The sequence below is a fragment of the Caretta caretta genome, chromosome 1 (genome assembly GCF_965140235.1).
Source record: "Caretta caretta isolate rCarCar2 chromosome 1, rCarCar1.hap1, whole genome shotgun sequence".
In the NCBI taxonomy this organism is placed as follows: Eukaryota; Metazoa; Chordata; order Testudines; family Cheloniidae; genus Caretta; species Caretta caretta.
In genome coordinates this window covers 256921846-256942494 of record NC_134206.1, presented here as the reverse complement: position 1 = coordinate 256942494, position 20649 = coordinate 256921846, and positions in this window count along the sequence as shown.

Below are 20649 nucleotides of genomic sequence, written 5' to 3'. Positions count from 1 at the left end.
TCTCTTGAAACAATCTGTTTGGATAAAATTTTAATGTATGTATTGGCAATGTTGACATTTAAGAGAGGAATTTACTGTTCATAAAGTGAGACAGACTAAGGTTTGCAGCGCTCCCCATACTGGATAGTAAAACCAGAGCAAGAGCCACATGCTAGATGCAAATCAATTAATAAAATATGAAATTAGTCTCTAAACCATATTTATAAAATGTATATGCTAGTTCCTACTTAAATGCTAAGTTTATTTGAACAGCTCAGGAGGCAAGAGGTTGGGCTGTACTCATGAAACTCCATCTCCTGCTTATGAGGGAACAGTTCGTGGGACAGGTTTAGACCTTTTATCTTTTACTTTAACAGGAGCAATTTGGAAGGTGTCTTACCATACCCATTTGACACAGAAGGTCAGAATGGCAAAAGGCAAACACAGGGGCATCACCTCCATTTCAAAGCTAGAGGATTATCATCTTTTTACTAATTTCTGTACCTGTTTTCACCATGGCTTTTATTGGACTCTCCTTTCAAGTACATAATTAGGATTGCTTTACTGATGGGACATTTGGATCAATAGTTTAGCCAATTTTCTGCTAGTGAAATTAATCACTATGTTCATTGGGAAAACGTTTGTTCAGTGGTATAGAAATTTCAGTGTGTCAAGTAGGGAGGTAAAAAAAAAAAGAGGCAGTATAAATTGTTCTACACATCAGGCCATATCTGCTGCACTGGCTGTTGGCACCCCTGGCACAGTGTGTGACGCTTCCAAAGATGGTTTTCCTGCTCCACCCCTATAATGGTGTCTCTCATTTCTCCAGTCTGTCTTCTCTCTTTAATTATAATTTCTTTTTGTTCTCATCTCCTCTTACTTCAGTTTCCTTCAAAAAAGCAACATCGCTTTCCCTATCATTCTTTGTCTTTCACATTTCTCCCCTGTTCTGTTGTTCATGTCTATTTTTTCTTTTGCCATGCTATGATGTCTCTTCCCCCTCCCACTCTCCTTTTTCTGTCCCACATTCCTCCCCATTATTTTTAGTTTGATTCCAGAGTGGTTTCCCCCTCTTCTCTTTCCATCTCCCTGAGACTCCACTGTGACAGTTTGCCCCCCTTAGGGTGCCACCGGACCTGCTGAGATACCACTGAGTCTGCCTGTTCTGCCAGCCTGGACACCCTATTTACCTGTCTTGTTGAGCCAGGCTATTAAGCCTCCTCCAGCACACACAGGCAGGGCCACACCCAACTGCAGAAAGACACAGACACTGAGACCGGCTCTGGGAAGGCTCATCTTAAGGGACTTGCCCCAGCACTCAGGGGTCCACCTCCCTTGGAGTGCAGACCCAAAGGTATATTGTGAAATCCGCTTTCTTCCTCAATGGGGAGGAAGGTACGCACAGCCTCTTACCACCGCCCCCCAGTTATGAATTGCACAAACTGGGTTATATTATAAGCAAGAATAAGTTTATTAAATACAAAATTTTAAGTGAATATAAGAGATAACAGACAGAACAAAGCAGATTACTGAGCAAATAAAATATGCAAACTAAGTTTGTTTCACTAAAGAAATTGGTTACAAATAGTAATTTCTTACTCTACCTATTGTTGCAGGTTGATTGCACAAAGTCTTTAAAGGTAGCTGCACTGGTCTGCAGCTTGAGACCTTAGGTATTATTACTCACAAGCTAGTCGCCTTTCCAGCTTGGGCTCAACCCTTCTCCCCCCAGTTCAGTTCTTGCTTCCAGGTGTTTTTCAGGGTCTCTTTGGGTGGGGAGGCAGAGGAGAACCTAGATGATGTCACTCCCCTGCCTTATACTGCTCTTGTGTAAGGTGGGAACGCTTTGTCTCCCAGTGGAAAAACACTGACATTCCAAAAGGCGGGAGGGGTATCCAGTACCAGGTGACTGATACCCATGTCTCTGCGTGGCTGTGGCAGCCATTGCTTGCAGGCTGTCTCAAGCATCCACAGGAAGACTATGCTCTTTTACAGTCCATTGTCTTTGCTAATGGGCCGTAAGCACTGTCTGGCGTTTTCATTGTTGTACCTGAAGAGCTAGTTAGGGGTGACACACAAAGTAACCCATTTGAAATACAGATACATAGTCAATATTCCTAATTTCAGATACAGAAATGATACAGGCCTACAAATTGGATAGTCACATTCAGTAAAACCATAACCTTTCCAATGATACCTTACATGAGCCATCTTGCATAAAGTACATCTCAGTTGTGTCATATCCACATCATAAGCATATTTTCATAAAGAATATGGAGTGTAATGTCACATCCACCTCTCTCTCTGCCCAGCTGAAGTCTGAGCCTTTCCTTTGCTTCTCACTGTGTTTATCTGTCCTCTCCAAGACACCTCTCTCCCTCAGGAAAGCTGCTGGTGTGGTGGTTCATTTTGAGGGAAAATCAGTGTCCATCCTTTGTTGCCCCATGGCTCCCCACTCAGCAGAGGGGATATTGACACAGTTTAGGGTATGGGAGACAAGATTTCCTTTTTCTCTTCTCTCATGTTACCAGTTTCCTTCCTCTTGAGGGCTATTACTGCTGCTTTTCAGCATTTATATTTGAGAAGCAGCTATCTTCTTTTTCTGCTCCCCCATTTGTACACAGTGCCTGCCACTTCTACTGCCTCCCTCCTGTGGCTGGAGACTATGCTGGCAGCTCAGCTGAGGAGAGGAATAGCTGGGAAGGAGCTTGAGGTGGCTCTTGCACTGTTGGCAATTTTCCATGAGATGCTCCCTCCCTCCCCAACTGCCATTCTGAATCAGTTCTGGAGGGCCCAGAAAACAATTAGGCCTGCAATTGCAGGCTTTCTGCACCACAGTTACAATAGGCATTCTGAAAGAGCAGAGTTGCTGTCTTGCTTGGCATAAGATACCAAACACGAAAGTACTGTAGTGTGAACATTTGGCAAAATGAAGTGAAGTTCTAGTCACATTGCACCTTTTTGCCAAAAGAAAATGAGCCTCAATGTGGGTCTGCTCTTTGCTTTTTTTGTATACACTGTAAAAAGAGGCTGCTAATCTTCAGTGCATGTAATAATTTATATAATGTACATATTTAAATGTGTATATTCCCACACAAGAAGCTGCGTTAACTTTGAGTTCACATTTCTGGACCACATATCCCACCAATGCAACCCCTAAAAAAATGCAGGGAAATAAGCAAGTAAGTGATTCAATTCCCCATCTATACTCCACTTGTATGCTCTCTGGTTTACTTAGGAGGACACCCGAAAGCGGCTTGTAGCTCTTTAATGGGCCGCAGACCCCCAGTTGAGAACAGCAGTTCTATAATTAGATGTAACCAACTCAGAAACAGATATGAACTCCTGTATCACTGTAACAGTCTTTCCACAGAGTCACAGACAGTCCCCTTGGGCTCTCCAGCCTATCTTGCCATCCAGGCACGCTGCCCTTGGTGATAAATGGTCACTTACACCAAAGAAATCACAAAATATTCAGATTGCTCCCAGACCCAAGAGACCAGTCAGTTACCCCAGATCAGTTTTTACCTTACCTCTCACACCAAAGACAATGCTGGTAGCCAATCGTATAGTAAACTAATTAAGGATTTATTAACTATAAAAAATTAGTTATTTATAGCTTAAAGCAGGCAACACATATACACAAAAATTCAGACCATGGTTCCAAAAGGTGACAGATTAGTAATCTGTCAACTCTGAATGTCTTCTAAGGCTAATCCAGGTTGATCCTGGGGAGTTCGGTCTTCTTGTTTCTTAACTCCAGCCTTTGCAAGGGTTCAAACACAGAAATTCAGTTTCTCCTTGTCAGGGATTTTTATCCCCCTACTCCAGAGTTCAAACTGATGGGATGAGTTCATCCATAAGTCTCCCCTTCATTAGGGAGTTAGGAATGCAATCAACAGGGCCTCTCTCCTTTGATGGCACACAATACCTTATTTGTTTTTAATGGGCCATCTCCAGCGCTTTACCTTAATCAATGCTGCTTTTCCTGTTCAGTGAGCTTCACAATTACAGAGGTTTACTATGCAAACATTCAGTATAATTTTAAATTATGGGCTATAGAAATTTAAGTGAGATCAATACATGCAGCATCCTATAAGCATTTAATAGAGTCTAAGCTAGTGTCCCCAAATTGTGAGGCATGCCCCCCAGGGGGGCATGGAGGAACATTGTGGGGGAGATGGTGGAACCTGGGCCAGTCCACATGGGGTGGGCGGGGAGGAAGTGTGACCAGCCTCACTCTGCCCTCAGCTCCGCTCCAGCCCCGCCCCCAGTCTTGGACCCTGGCTGCAGCCTTGGATTTCGGGGTGGGGGTGGGGCACAGATAGGCTCCATTATTGATAAAGGAGGGCATGACAGAAAAAGTTTGGGGACCACTGGTCTAAACACAGTCTTATCAACTTAACATCTAATATCTATTTTGCTTATGCTAACACACAGGTGAGCCAGACAGGTACAGCCACACAAAATAATAGAACAGTAATTATAGGAGAAAATCACCTAAAAGTGGGGGGGGGGGAGTGAACTATAGCATTTCAGCTGTTTCCAAGTTATTTTACATTAATAAAAATATTCCAAAGACCCTAAGAATGAACTAATCTACAAGAAAGGGACAGCAGTGAGGCTGTAATTTTAACTTTATTTAGGAGGACAGGGAATAATTCATTAACTGAATATTTGGCACTACTCAAAGGGTGAAAAGTTAAACATGTGCATGTGTCTTTGCAGGATCGAGGCTTTAAGGTTCAGTATGTGACTCATCGAGGCTAAAAATGGGAACTACATACCATACAAAAAGAGAGATTCTGAGCTTTCCAGTGGGCCACAGGACTTGCATCTAGTCCTATAAGTTTCTGAGCTATTGGACCTTAACATCACAGAGAAAGTATAGAAAAGCTATCTGAGGTCATTTTTAGAGGTTGCTAAAATGTATTAGTAATGATTTTCCTCTCCCCTTGAGTCCTCTGCAATTGGACTCCTATTACCCAGCATGTGCGAAAGCCTATCTAATTTTCATCTGTTAGGGGCGCAGGTTTTTTTACAGTGACATGCCAATTAGGAGCCTATATAATTTTTCTCATTAACAACCCTAACCAGCTGGAAACACATTTCTGCCCACATTTTCCCCAATCACGTCCAAGACCCCATGTCTTGTATGGCACATTAGACCTAAATTGGGTAGCAGGAACCCCAGAATTATGTGGCGCAACCTCCCCAAGCTCCCTCCTCTTTACTCACTGCACTCTCCCAATCCAGCCCAATCAGTGCAGTATTATTTATGGTGTTTATTTTGATTTTGCACTGGCCCCCGAGTAAATGGTCAATGTGCTGAGGAGTTTTGTATTGAGTGTAACTGCATTGCAGAGGAAAGCCTGTGTCAGAGAGTTTGGAGGCATATGGGGGTTTGACACCCAGAAAGGCAATTAGGCATTTAGGACTAAATCCTCAGCTGGTATAAACAACTGTATCTCTATTGACTTCACTGCTGCTGATCTCCACCAGCTGAGGATTTGGCCCTTGTTATCTATGGGACAGTTGAGGCTTTTGGTAGTGAGACGGGAATTCATCTCCTCTTTCCATTCATCCCTCTGCCATATTCACAGCAACAAGATGCCCTGCCACCATAATGTCTGTCATTTCAGCTGGCAATAAGCCCATATTACAGTCTGCTCACTACTAGTGGGCCTCCTCCTGGTCACTCTGGGGATTAGCTGATTCCAGGTCAGACACCTCCTTTCTGCCTCTTGCCCTGCCTTCAGTTCCTGGCTCTCTGAGGGGCTAGAGGCTCTGTGTTTGTGTCTTAGCCCATTGACCAAGTCGTATGTGTCATCCTCTTTCGGGGTATCAAAGTCTTTTCTTACAAACAGGCCCAGACAGGCTTCCCCTTCACTGCCCATCTAGTGCCACTTCCCCAGCAGTGGATAGGGGAACCTGAGCCCACCTTCTACTCCAGGTTCCAGCTCAGGGACCCACTACACCAGGGGCTCTCAACTTTTCCAGACTACTGTACCCCTTTCAGTAGTCTGATTTGTCTTGTGTATCCCAAGTTTCACCTCACTTAAAAACTACTTGCTTACAAAAAGACACATAAAAATACAAAAGTGTCACAGCACACTATTACTGAAAAATTGCTCACTTTCTCATTTTTACCATATAACTATAAAATACATCAACTGGGATATAAATATTGTACTTACATTTCAGTGTATAGTATATAGAGCAATATAAACAAGTCATTGTCTGTGTGAAATTTTAGTTTGTACTGACTTCGCTAGTGCTTTTTATGTAGCCTGTTGTAAAACTAGGCAACTATCTAGATGAGCTGATGTACCTCCCGGAAGACCTCTGCGTACCCTCAGGGGTACACATACCTAAGAACCACGGATCTAATCAGCAGCCAAGGTCTTTTCCATTCTGGACCTTATTTTCCCTGAGCCTTTCCTAACCTTCTGGCTCCCTACCCATCTCTGGGTTTGCCAGCCCCAAAAGTCCCCCAAGAGTAATTGTAGGTAATTTTACCTCTGTAGCCCTCAAACACACCTCCCTTATCCCAGAGAGTGACTACAGACTACTGCCCTGCAGCCCCCTCTCTGCTGCTGCCAACCTTCTGTCTTTATAAACCCAATCTGGCTGGTTCCTCTTCAGCTGGGCTCCTCCATTATTCAGTCAGGGGATTACTTAAACCCCCGATTCTCCTCAATTGTGGCCTGGCTGGTTAATTGGCCCCCTTCTTAACCTACATTAACCCCTTCAGGGAAAGTGTGGGGTGAACACCCCATCACACCATAACTTAGTGTTTCTGCTAAAATGATCAGCAGTAAAATAATTAACAAAACTAACATTTAAATTATCATCAGAATTCAAAGTCAGGGGAATGAGGTGATTCACATCTCTGTGAGATTCACTCAGTGTGCCTGCAGACTCAGGCAGATACCCCTACATCATTTTGCATTCTGTTCATATTTTGAAGGTTTTATTCCCAACCAAGAGAGTGACTGTTTTAAATTAAAACATATTCTGTAGCACAATTAGATGGTAGTTTTAGAATAACCTTCAACCGTGCATCAGTTAACACAGCTGCATAATCCCATTATACACAGAGTGCTGACCTATGCAAGATAATGTAGAGGCTACCAGTGCAGGGAGTAATGCTTTCATACCAGAGGAGATGTACTTCTTGAAGTCTAGGTGTGGAGCAGTAGAACTAAGCAGTTTGAGCCCACAGTCATGGTCACTGCCTTTAAAGGATGACATTGCATTGACATATCTATTAGGGTTAAGGGATTGCTCTCAGTTGTATCATGCTGGGACTTTACCCCACTGTGTACCCACAATGCCCCCCACATACATTTGCTTAGTCTCAATCTCTCTAGCCAATCCAGACCTCTGACAACTCCCTGCTTCAGGATATGTTCCTCTTTTGAGACTGCACAATTCATAAGACGCTCCTGGGTATTGTGCCACTACATCTGGGATTTGCATCAAAGGAAACCTGAATGCGGATAGAATGTAATCCCTTTCTCTTCCCAAAGAGCATCTCCTTCCCTGATGGATGCTTATTGCCAGATGCTACTCAAGGGGTACTGACAAAAGCACACTGTTTCTTGTGTGTTGCCTTTCCCAGATCACCTTATAACTTCTCCAGATATAAATGATCGTTATGTATGTCCCACCTGTACCTTTGCCAGACTTCCTTCTCTGGCAATAGAAACTTGGTACAATGTGTTCTGTAAATCCAGTTAAAGGAATATAATCATGCTCTGGGACTTCCTGGGACCAGCAGACCTCTTCTTCCTTCCTGTGCCTGTTTATTCTGAGCCAGTTCCCAGTGTTAGGAAGCTGAACACTGCAGTGATTGTACCAAGTAGGTACAAAGCGCTGCCAGTGCGATGTCTATTTGTCACTGGCTGCAGTTTATACAATGGCTGGTCTAATCAAACAGCGTGTAATGAATGGGGAGGTGGTGTGCAATGCTCACCTGTTGGAGGCACTAATAGGTGGATTTTATGGCATACAATGTGGTATGCATGTACCACTTGCATCTGGTTGCATCCTTGGGGAAATCCTATGGCAGGGGCATTCTCCAGTCTATACTCACCCCCATCATCAATGCTTCTGTAAGGAGCAACTTTTGGTAAGCACAACTAATTTGTGCCCGGTCATAGGGTCCACTCACCACTAGGAGCGCCTCATGGCCATGTCTGGGGGTTAGCACCACTCAGGTCTGACCTGCCCTGCTGCCGCTCTCTGTCTCTGCAACTCTGGGTGATCCTTCTTCAAGATTCGCCCTTTGGCTAGGTCACTATATGTGTTTCCTCCTTCCAAGGTATCAAAGTCCTTCTGCATTGACAGTCTCAGTCAGTCTTCCCATGCACTGCGCCCTGATGGTGCCGCTTCCTCAGTGGCTGGTAGGGGAACCGGGGCCTGGCCACCAGTCCAGGGACCCTGTATCTGGCAACTGTGCTTTTCCTCAGCCATGTTGCTCCTTCCCTCAACTCCTTCCTACAGCTTCTGTTTCCCCTGACCTTCTATGGGTATCTCTTCTCCCAGGGAGTAACTGCAGACTACTTCCCTACAGCCTCTTTCTGTTGCCAGCTCTCTGGCTTTATTAATCTGACCTTGCTCCTCCCCACAGCTGGACTTCATCAGCAAATTAGGCCTTAGCATGCCCTAGCTTTCCCCAGGTGCATCCTATAGGTTAGTTGGCCTAATTTACCCCTTCAAGCCTTGTGTGGGGTGGACACCTCATCACAGACCCCAGTTTGTACTGTCTTTTGAAAATATTCAGCTAGTGCAAATTCCAGTTGTGCCTGCTGTTTTGGGGCAAACCCCCAATTTAGTGGTGGAAACTCTTTGAAAATATAGCCCATAAAGAAAATACATACATGTTTAGTACTATAACAGTCTAGGAGGAAATTTTCAAAGGCATAAAGGACAGCAAGGAACCCATCTTCCTGTGACACAGGCAAACCAGTTTAGATTAAAAGCAATAGGCAGTTCATCTGTCTGTGAACCTCAGAAGAATGTCAAGAGTCATTGTAATGTGCCAACTTGTAAAATGTAACTGAATTGTTAAGTTTGGCTATATCCCAGTTGCTTATTTGTATCCGCTTGTCTATGAACCTATTCATTGCTACTGTTATTGTATCCACTTATTAGAATAGAACAAAGGAAAAACTTGTCATACTGCATTTACATGGACATGCCCTGCTAATTACATTTACGCTAAGTTTACCTGTGATTGCTGTCTGTATACTTAATTAACCTTGAAACAATCATGTGTTACTGTTTAGTTTTGAATTCATGTGTAAAACTGCATGAAAGCTAATGTTTTTGACTATCATATTGTTCCCGTTTACCTGCCCCCATTTGTCCAAAGTTGCTCAGCAAGGAGAAACATCGACTTCAAAGCGTGGGGCATTGTGCGCACAACAAAGGGAAATCTCCGGACACATTCTGTGCTAAAAACACTTGGCAGGCTGTTTTTAATGATAAATATTGGACCCTGGGAATGATCCTGCCGTCTCTGATATTTTTGCATACTACCAGGGGGCTTTCCAGATATAAGACATAGTTTCCCAAATCCATTATGAAAAGACTCTAAGAGACTGACAGACTACTACATGTCTGCTATCATTTTGGACTACATACTCTGATCCAGGTGCAATGTATTTTATTTGCTTTAACCTTTGCTATAACTCTCACTACTTGTTCCTAATTAATAAATCTTTAGCTTTAGTTTACTAAAGGATTGGCTACAGCTTTATCTTTGAGATCTGGAGCATATTTTGACCTGGGGATAAGTGATTGGCCTTTTGAGGCAGGAAGTAACCTAATGTGTGCTGAATTTGGTTTTAACAACCTTTCATCATAAAATCTAGTCTGTCTGGGAGGTAAAATAGGGGTTGAAGTGCCTAAAGGGGTCTGTCTGTGGCTCCATGGTAAAACTAATATAGTGGTCCAGGAGTTCACTTTTGTTACTGGCTTGGTAAAATCCGATGATAGAATATAGTACCTGTCTGGGGTGCCTACCCCGATTTCTGACAGTCTGCCTTTGACAATCTCCCCCGTAAATGTCACTTGCTATAAAGAAAATGAAAAACTTACTTGTGCTTATATCACTCATGAGCATTGTGGTCATCCTAGACTTCTAGAACTAAAAACTTGTTAAGACCCTATATATATATCCTCCTTTATCTCGCTGTATTATACAATAGATGTGATTACACCATGTACTATTTTTCTTAATGAAGGCACCTGCATAGCTCCACATTCTTGTGGCCTAAATGCCTAAGGCCTACAAACAGTCCAGCTGTTAAGGGACCAAAATGTCAAAGCAACCCCTAGCTGGATTCACAGGTATCTACACAAGCAAGCACTTAACCTACTTTCTCTTACTCTTAATTCTACCTGCCTGCTGAATAAAAAAGGGCTAATCTCTGATGAGTTCTCTATTTTCACACTTAAAAATGTATATTTTCTTAGTATTTTATGCTTTTTCTAGTAGGGTAACAAGTTTAACTATGTCTGCCATGGAATTTTTAATGGAGTTTTTTCCTCCCCAGCCAGAGAACCTTTGACACTAGCTGTTCTCTCAAATTGCTCCCTTAGGGATATTTGAAAAAAAGCCTGGTTGAAGATCTCTGAGAAATGTCTCATATAGTGTCTGTCACAGACCAGCTTTGCTATGACTTTAGTGTTGGGTAGATGACACAGCTCTCAAGAAGGGAGGTCATTTTCACCTTGAGTCAAAGGGGGACAAATCTCTATATCTTTTGCTGCTGGAAAACTCTGGTGCCAATGTTCATACCAAACAGTAACAGGTTTTAAAAACAACAACATTGGCATCATGCCTAGCATTTAAATCTCTCAAGCCATTCCTTTTAATTGGAGTTGTGGTATCAACCTCTTTCCTGATAACACTCAAGCAGAGCACTTGGAACTATTGTAAACACAGGCCAAGGCCTATCCTGGAGTCAATACCAACATCAGCCTCAAATCAGTCACTAAAATCTTGTGTGTTGGCTGGAGAAATAATCTTTGAAGCCATCCTCCCTGTCTTGAGACCAGATTCTTCAGTCTTTAATTGAGTAACACATCCATTGACTTTAATGGGAGGTTTTCCTCAATTAAGGGCTGTCAGCTTTGCTTTTGGTCTTTTCTTTAACTATTACAGGAATGATTCAAGTTTTTTGCTCCACAGCAGTGAATACATTACATCATAGTAAAAACGCTTAAAATGTGGTGTTCATTATACACCCTGATAAAGACGTTGAGGCTGCAAGCATACAGCCAGTACTAGCGACAACATCTGTATGGCTGCCAAAAATCAGGACGCATGAGGAAAGACCCTTATGATGTCGTCCTCTGTATATGTTTTCTCTTTGTATTTACTGCTGGGTCACCTCACTGTCAGCCTTGGGCTTTGAAGGAAATTCCACTTATTTAGCCAGTTTCATCAGCTTGGGCTTTAGTATTTCTGGCAGATTTATTGCCATCTAAAAAATCGAGGAAAAAACCCATGGTGTCAAGAAGCAGCTTGACTCTCAGAATGTTGAAGAAGTATTAAGGTGCAACTGTGAAGAAGTGTTTGGTATTGACAGATCCACTGGCATAGTGTTGGCATTGCCTTCAGGACCGGCTCTAGGCACCCGCAAAGCAAGCACGTGCTTGGGGCGGCACATTTCTGGGGGGGGGGGGCATCCCGGCCGTCCTTTATTTCCCCCTGGCCCCGCTCAGTCAACCAATAAGCTCCTGTATGGGGCGGGGCGGTGGAGCCCCCGCCGGGGGAGCAGGGCGATGTGGCTCCTCCCCCCCCATTAATTTCAAATGGCCCACCTTGATTATCATACACATTGTAAGGAGAGTGATCACTTTAGCTAAGCTATTACCAGCAGGAGTGTGGGGTGGGGGGAGAAAAAACCTTTTGAAGTGATAAACACCCCTTTTTTCATGGTCTGTGTGTATAAAAACATCCTCAGTGCATTTTCCACTTTTATGCATCCGATGAAGTGAGCCGTAGCTCACGAAAGCTTATGCTCAAATAAATTGGTTAGTCTCTAAGGTGCCACAAGTATTCCTTTTCTAATTTCAATTGAAAGTACCACTGCAAAAAATTTAGATTTCACTGAATTATTAAAAGACTACCCAAGTATAAAAACTAGAGAAATTCAGTTCATATAAAGTCTTTTAATTTATGAGAAACTGGGTGCACCGGAAGACACTAACATTTTTCATTACAGTGTATAGTTGAACCCAAATTGTTTGTAATTGTGATTTTGTTAAAATTAAATGAGTACACTAGTAGGAAATTGTTTTATTTCACTAACTACAAATTCTCTGTTTTCATTTTCTTTTTAATTTTAAGCAGTCAAAACAAATCAAAACACAAAACATTGCAAAATGCAACCATGTGTAAAAGCCACACAAAAAAAGTGGGGGCGGCCAAAGATTTTTTTGCTTGGGGCAGCAAAAAACCTAGAGCCGGCCCTGCTTGCCTCGTTGCTTGACCATAGCATCTACTTCCCTGCAAATGCTAATGAGGGTGAAGAGGATTATCCTTTGACACAGACAGTCTCACTGCTGAGATGAGGTTATCTTTCCTAGTCTTCTGCCAGCAGAGTGAGTCCAGCTCATAGGTCACACCTTCTCAAATGCCAGCAAGAACACGGGAAGTTTCTTCGGCATTGACTGGCTTAGTGTCGCACCTCAGCCCTGGCGAAGGAGCATTTGGTAAATGAAGAAATAAGGTTAAGTCTACACTTGGAGTTGGGGGTGCGATTCCCAGCTCAAGTGGACATACTCGTACTAGCTGTCATCAAGCTAGCGCACGAAAAAAGAGGGTACAGCCTCAGTGATACTGGCAGCTGCGAGCAGCTGCGAGCAGCAGCACAGGCTAGCTGCCCCAAGTATCTAGCTACGAGGTCAGGGCAAGTTTATACTCGGAGCAGCTACTCTGGGCTGCTGCTCACCACTGCCCCAGCTATTGTGGCTACACTGAGGGTTGAAAAAGGAAGAGGATATATTCAATAACTGTCACTGAAAAAATAAGGAAACACCAGCTGCTTTGGTCCAAGATATTGCTGATTTGAACAAAATCATTTATGCATCCCTTTAAGTGTCAATTCAAGAAGAATTACTCCATTCCAATGATTTTTTAAGAGATGCTTTTAGTATGTCAAATATATCTCTAGATTTCTTGCTGTGCAATTGCTGAGACAGCATCGTTGGTTCTGTACTTTGGAACACTACCTTGAAGTTAATATGCCGTGCTAGACTTGCCTTGGAAAGTCCTAATGTCTTTAACTTTAAAGCAGATGAGCTTGTGGCAAAATTTGAAGAGACAAGATGATATCTCCTGGATGTCTAAATCTCATTGTCTTGCTGTCCCCAATATGGAAAGCGTCTATGCTAGTAGCAACCAGAAACCTTTATTCACTGTTAATACAGAGCCAGTTCTTATATACCATTTCCTTTTCCGGTGTATCCTTTGGTTCCTTCTCCAAAGGGCCAGTTGTGTATTAACCTCTTCCAATTCTAGGCTTTGGATTTAGGAGACACAACTTTGATATCACAATTGCTCTCTCTCATATGCGCACATGCATGCGTGCACACACACACAGAAATATCTTACACTCTGTTAGCCTCACAAACAGTATTTACCAATTGCCCGGAAGAGGTAACAGCTCATCTTCATGATCTAGGTTTCCAAAACTAGTCCAAGGAAGATGTAATAAAAACTGCAGCTGGCTTTCACCTCACTTTTTAAATGTTTTCTTATCACTTGAGAAGTATCTACTCTTTCCTGTTGAAACTGAACTTTGTGGGATCTGTTTTGGAAGCACCTGAACAGAGGGATTCCTTGCAGGGGACAACTTAAATAAAATGCAGATTCTTGGCCATACTTGCCATTGGAAGTGGAAGGTAAGGATACTGAAATGAACGGGAGTACTTGTGGCACCTTAGAGACTAACAAATATATTAGAGAGACCAGTGATACATTCTATAGGGTACAAAGTGAATCCTTGCCAATGACAAATGCCATCATGCAATGCAAAGTTCAAAATGCTGTTAAAGGGTGTGACATTACAAGGAATAGATGAACTTATGCACACAAACAGCTATTTCCAGCTTTCTTTGCTCCAAAAGAATAGTTGTATGTATATTAAAGTTGCTGAATGTGGCAACAGAGATATTTTTATGAAGTTCAGGTCAGCTGCACTCCAAGAGTTCCATTAAGGCCATTTGGGAAGCGTAAAAATGGAAGTCCTTCTCAGAAGTTGTGCGTGGTGAACAGGGATTAGTACATAAATGGCGGAAATGGCAAAATAACGTCAGCAAATACAACACATCTAAACGTGCTCCTTTTCATCCTTGGGAGTGGCCCACCACCCCACTGTAATGAATCCACATGAGAACATCACCTTTATATACTAGATTTCATGGCAGGATGTATGGTGTCTCTCATCCATCAGTTTTTAATAAAAAGACTTCTCCATTTTTGTCTGCATTCTCACTTTGGCCCTGCACAAACCTATGTTCGCTTCACTATAGGCAGTAAAATTATTCTTCTATGATCTTATACAATACATGTTTGAGGGATTCCAGTAGTGTTCCTGTCACCTTATCTGTCTATGAACTCAGATACAGATAGGGAGTACATATGGCACACTTCAAACACACACAGTGTGGAGACTATAACTGCATTGGTTAGGTAGAAATGGAGCGGATAGCTGCAAGACTAGCTGTGACTGATCTTGTTTGGGTGGTGCAGAACCTGACAGCTTAACATTGTTTGCTTACTCATCAGAGGGGCTTTTTCTAGTATCCTATTTGAAAAGGACATTTGGCTCTGGCACTGACTCATTTGTCATAGGTATTCTCTGAGCTTATATATCTGGCAGTTATTTCTACTCCCTGGAGGACGCACTCAGTCAGTGATTCAATGAGCCTTCTTTCTCTTAAAGAAGACACAACTCTTTAGCTACAGTAGAGCCAGTATTCCTCTAATTAGCATCCTGGTTTGGGGATCTGTATTGGTAACACTTTCTGAAGGCAGTGAAGGTACTCTGAGAACAATTAAATCTTCTATGCATAAAACAGACTATTTTAATGGAAACAAAATATCCTGTTTTGAGTAGGAATAAGGACCTCAATTCTTGTGTTAGTTGTGGAGGTCGTCCTTAAGTAAATCAAATTTTATTTTTAAAAATAAAACTAAGAATTAAACATAGATATACTCTGCTTTGTAATATTTCTAGAAAAAGAAGCAGATATTAATTACACAGCAATACAATTCAGGTAAGACTTTTCTCAGTCTTTTTGTCTACACTGCAGGACAATAAACGAAGCATCCAAACAGAGGGGAGGTAACAAGGAAACAGGAGAGGACTAAAGTCTGTCCATCATTTGTGGGGGTTGAGGTGAAGAAATCAGGGAGAGCAAGTTATATCTGATAGAAAAGAAAACATATTCAAGTACAATTCTTTGCTGGAACACAGATTGAGCTACAGGAAGTGAGGGCCTGATCCAAACCCCATTGAAGTCAATGGGAATCATGCCACTGACTTCAAGAGGAGTAGGGTCAGGCCCTAAAGGCATAAAAGTCAATTTAATCTCCCCCGCATAGTTCCATTTCAGAGTCTGTATATTGTTTCCTGTCTTCATGTTCTTCCGAAGTTCCATACCAAAATGGAAACGTCTTGCTGCTGTGCATGACCCAGAACTTCACTGCAAACAGGATAGAGGTGGAGACCCTTCATCAATAAAATCTTTAACTGCATTCAGCACTTGGCATTTTCTTTATTAAGGGCCTGATCCTTCACCATTTGGGCCAAAGGGAGCTCTGCCATTGACTTCAGTAGGTCCAGGATCAAGCCCTTGCTGAGTTGCAGCAATCGTATTAGGAAAAACTAGTAAAATACTGTCTCCTGTTTTAATTCCTTTTCTTATACAGGAGTCCCTCTCGAACTCAAGTATCTATAAGGGTCCTATTAAAGGAGCACAATCAGCCTGAAATCTGATGAATTTCAAGAAATTAGTTTAAAATAGTATCAGATACTACCACTGACCCTCCGCACCCCTGCCAATTTTTGTGGTTTTACAATCGCATTGTCTTACTTTAAAAAATGTTGTTCTCTCTCCTATTGCTGTGTAAATAACACCCCCCACCCCCCAACACACAGGGGGAAATTAGTAAGTGACTTTATTTGGTAGAACCATTCTATACACACAGTGCTGTCAAATGCACAAAGTAAACAAATTGAGAAAAATATTTGTCCTCCTAATCTTTCAGCTATAGCGAAATGGTGTCCTTTCAAAAATGCCAGTGGTAACACATTTATCTTTGTATTAGGGCTTTCGATTAGTCGCAGTTAACTCATGCAATTAACTCAAAACAATTAACCACGATTTAAAAAATTAATTGTGATTAATCGCACTGTTAAACAATAGAATACACATTGAAATTTATTAAATATTTTTTGGATGTTTTTCTACATTTTCAAATATATTGATTTCTATTACAATACAGAATACAAAGTGCATAGTGGTCACTTTATATTATTTTGTATTACAAATATTTTCACTGTAAAAATGATAAACAAAAGAAATAGTATTTTTTAATTCACCTCATACAAATACTGTAGTGCAATCTCTTTACTGTGAAAGTGTAACTTACAAATGTAGATTATTTTTGTTACATAACTGCACTCAAAAATAAAACAATGTAAAACTTTTGAGCCTACAAATCCACTCAGTCCTACTTCTCGTTCAGCCGATGGCTAAGTTTGTTTACATTTACGGGAGATACTGCTGCCTGCTTCTTATTTACAATGTCACCTGAAAGTGAGAACAGGCATTCGCATGGCACATTTGTAGCTGGTGTTGCAAGGTATTTACGTGCCAGATATGCTAAACATTCATGTGCCCCTTCATGCTTTGGCCACCATTCCAGAGGACATGCTTCCATGCTGATGATGCTCATTAAAAAAAGAATGCATTAATTAAATTTGTGACTGAACTCCTTGCGGGAGAATTGTATGTCTCCTGTTCTTTTTCACCTGCATTCTGCCATGTATTTCACATTATAGCAGTCTCGGATGATGACTCAGCACATATTCATTTTAAGGACACTTTCACAGCAGATTTGACAAAATACAAAGAAGGTACCAATGTGAGATTTCTAAAAATAGCTACAGCACCCGACCCAAGGTTTCAGAATCTGAAGTGCCTTCTAAAATCTGATCGGGATGACGTGTGGAGCATGCTTTCAAAAGTCTTAAAAGAGTAACACACTGAAGCGAAAACTACAGAACCCGAACCACCAAAAAATAGAAAATCAACCTTCTGCCGGTGGCATCTGACTCAGATGATGAAAATGAACATGCATCGGTCCACTCTGTTTTTGGATCGTTATGGAGCAAAATCCGTCATCAGCATGGACTCATGTCCTCTGGACATGGTGGTTGAAGCATGAAGGGACATATGAATCTTTAGCGCATCTGGCACATAAATATCTTGCGGCGCTGGCTACAACAGTGCCTTGCAAAGACTTGTTTCTCACTTTCAGCTGACATTGTAAACAAGAAGCGGGCAGCATTATCTCCTGCAAATTGTAACCAAACTTGTTTGTGTGAGTGACTGGCTGAAGTAGGACTGAGTTGACTTGTAGACTCTAAAGTTTTACATTGTTTTATTTTTGAATGCAGTTATTTTTCTGTACATAATTCTACATTTGTAAGTTCAACTTTCATGATAAAGAGATTGCACTACAGTACTTGTATTAGATGAATTGAAAAATACTATTTCTTTTGTTTTTTACTGTGAAAATATTTGTAATCAAAAATAAAGTGAGCACTGTACACTTTATATTCTGTGTTGTAATTGAAATCAATATATTTGAAAATGTAGAAAACATCCAAAAATATTTAAATAAATGGTATTCTATTATTATTTAATCACGCGATTAATCACGATTAATTTTTTTAATCGCTTGAGAGCCCTCCTTTGTATGTAACCAGCAATGCTACTGGATTCTGCAAAAGAATGAAAGATATTGTAGAAAACTAAATTCATCCTTTGCTGCATCTGCATAGCCGGATTCTCAGATTTGAGATTGAGTTACACACACCAGTTGGTCCACAGGCCTTGTTTTGCCAGTCATCTTAATTTCCTCAGTCTCCATCACCATCTTGCCTCTTGTTTTTTCCACGTGCTGGTGATGAACCTCCAGACTTTTCGATTTAATGCCCACCGTAGAGAGCTTAAGCAACAGCGCTTCCACTTTATGATCCAGAAGTGGGAAATTGCTTCCCAGAGTGGATTACAACTTATCTGTTTTCTTTTTGAAAGCTTGCAGCTGTTCTCTAATGGAGAGCTCTCCTGCTGCAAAAGGTAAGGGAGGGGCAGCACATCCGGCAGTAGCTGTAACTGTGTCCAATGCATTGGCAGAGTGGGAACCAGGAGCCAAATTTTTAGTAATTGTTTTTAGCTATATGTTTGGTGTCAATCTCCCCCCACCTCACCCCCCCACCCCCCCCAAAATCTGGCCAGGCCCTGCTAAATCAGATTTGAATCTCTCTTCTGTCGGTTCATCTGGGAATACCCTGAGCATTAGATAAAATACGTGTGCATGTTGAGAGCTATACTGTCAACCAATAAATTGGTTAGTCTCTAAGGTGCCACAAGTACTCCTTTTCTTTTTGCGAATACAGACTAACACGGCTGCTACTCTGAATCCTGGTTTAAGAGTAGCTCATGAACTGTCTTTGCTTGCTCATTAAAGTTGTATGTCTTGAACATAATGTGACAGTGCTTGGTTTATTGTGTGTTTGACGCCCCAGTTAAATAAACATAATTATAGGCTGGGCTGATCACACTGTATCCCCTGTCTCATGCAGTGCAAAAGATGGACCTGCTCTGGGAATTAATAAGGGTTGCATAATGAAGGAGGCTGTTGTCTGTAGGGTCCTCTGCCTAATTTGTTGTAGAAGTAGGAAGGTATGTACTATTTTCAGGACTCAGAGAGGCAGGTCTAGGCCTGACCAAAACTAACCGCCCTCCCCTTCAACTAAGGGGAGGAACCACTAAGTCCAGGATCCTGTTGATTATGCAGGACACCGAGCAGAGAACCCCCAGCAGCACCCACTGCTCTTCAAAGTAGTCCCAGAAGTCAGTGATCACTGATCAGAGGAACTCTGCCTGAAGACATGAGCAGACGAGGAATCAGAAATAGACCCTGCGGTTGCAGTGTATCCACGCACCCTGCTCCAGCTTCCTCCTCCTGGAGGAATGGATGGCCATCTTGGCCAGCACCAGGAGGAGACTGATGAGGAGGTCCTACAACTTTGTGGGGCCACAGATGGGGTGTGCAAGTATCAGGAGGTGCCAGGAAATGTGAAGCCAGAACCTTCATGCATGATTCTGGAGGAGCCACTTTAACTATACTGGTGTAACTAAAGCAGTATAACCCCCTTCCCCGCCCCCCCGCCACTCCAGTGTGAACACAGTTATATTGCTCCTGCAGGAATTGTTCAGCATCTTGAAGGATCAAACCCTTAACGCTCGCTGGTCTGCATGGCAAAGTGTGAGACTCACAATATGCATCTGTTGATAATTCCAGTAATAGGTATGTGACCTTGTTTTATCAATAATTTAACAGTATTCAGAACTGTCTATTTCCTCCTCCATACATCCCCAGCAATTTTCTTTCATCACACCTGTCAGAGTAGTTTCAATCCTACTGCAAGGAAAGAAAATATAGAGACACATGTTATTCATGATGGCTGCTGATCCTTTAGTTTCACGCAGGAGCCTGGACAGAGTAACTCGCTTATATAGGCAAGGAGTCCTGTGGCACCTTATAGACTAACAGAGGTACTGGAGCATAAGCTTTCGTGGGTGAATACCCACTTCGTCGGATGCATGTAGTGGAAATTTCCAGAGGCAAGTATAAATATGCAAGCAAGAATCAGGTTAGGGATAACGAGGTTAGAACTATCAGGGAGGATGAGGCCTCTTTTAGCAGTTGAGGTGTGAACACCAAGGGAGGAGAAACTGCTTTTGTAGTTGGCTAGCCATTCACAGTCTTTGTTTAATCCTGAGCTGATTCTGCCCCGCCACCCCCACAAACATGATACAGTTCTGCGGTGATCTTGAAGCCTACTTTTGCCGTCTCCAACTCAAAGAATACTTTCAGGATAACACTGAACAGCACACTGATACACAGATACCCTCTCACCAACAGCACAAGAAGAAGAACTCCACATGGACTCCTCCTGAGGGTCGAAATGACAGTCTGGACCTATACGTAGGATGCTTCCACCGACATGCACAGGCAGAAATTGTGGAAAAACAACATCACTTGCCTCATAACCTAAGTCATGCAGAATGCAATGCCATCCACAGCCTCAGAAACAACCCTGACATTATAATCAAAGAGGCTAATAAAGGAGGTGCTGTTGTCATCACGAACAGGTCTGACTACCAAAAGGAGGCTGCCAGACAACTCTCCAATACCAAATTCTACAGGCCACTTTCCTCAGATCCCACTGAGGAATATACTAAGAAACTGCACCATCTACCCAGGACACTCCCTACACGAACATAGGAACAAATCAACATACCCTTAGAGCCCCAACCAGGGTTATTTTATCTACTATCCAAGATCCA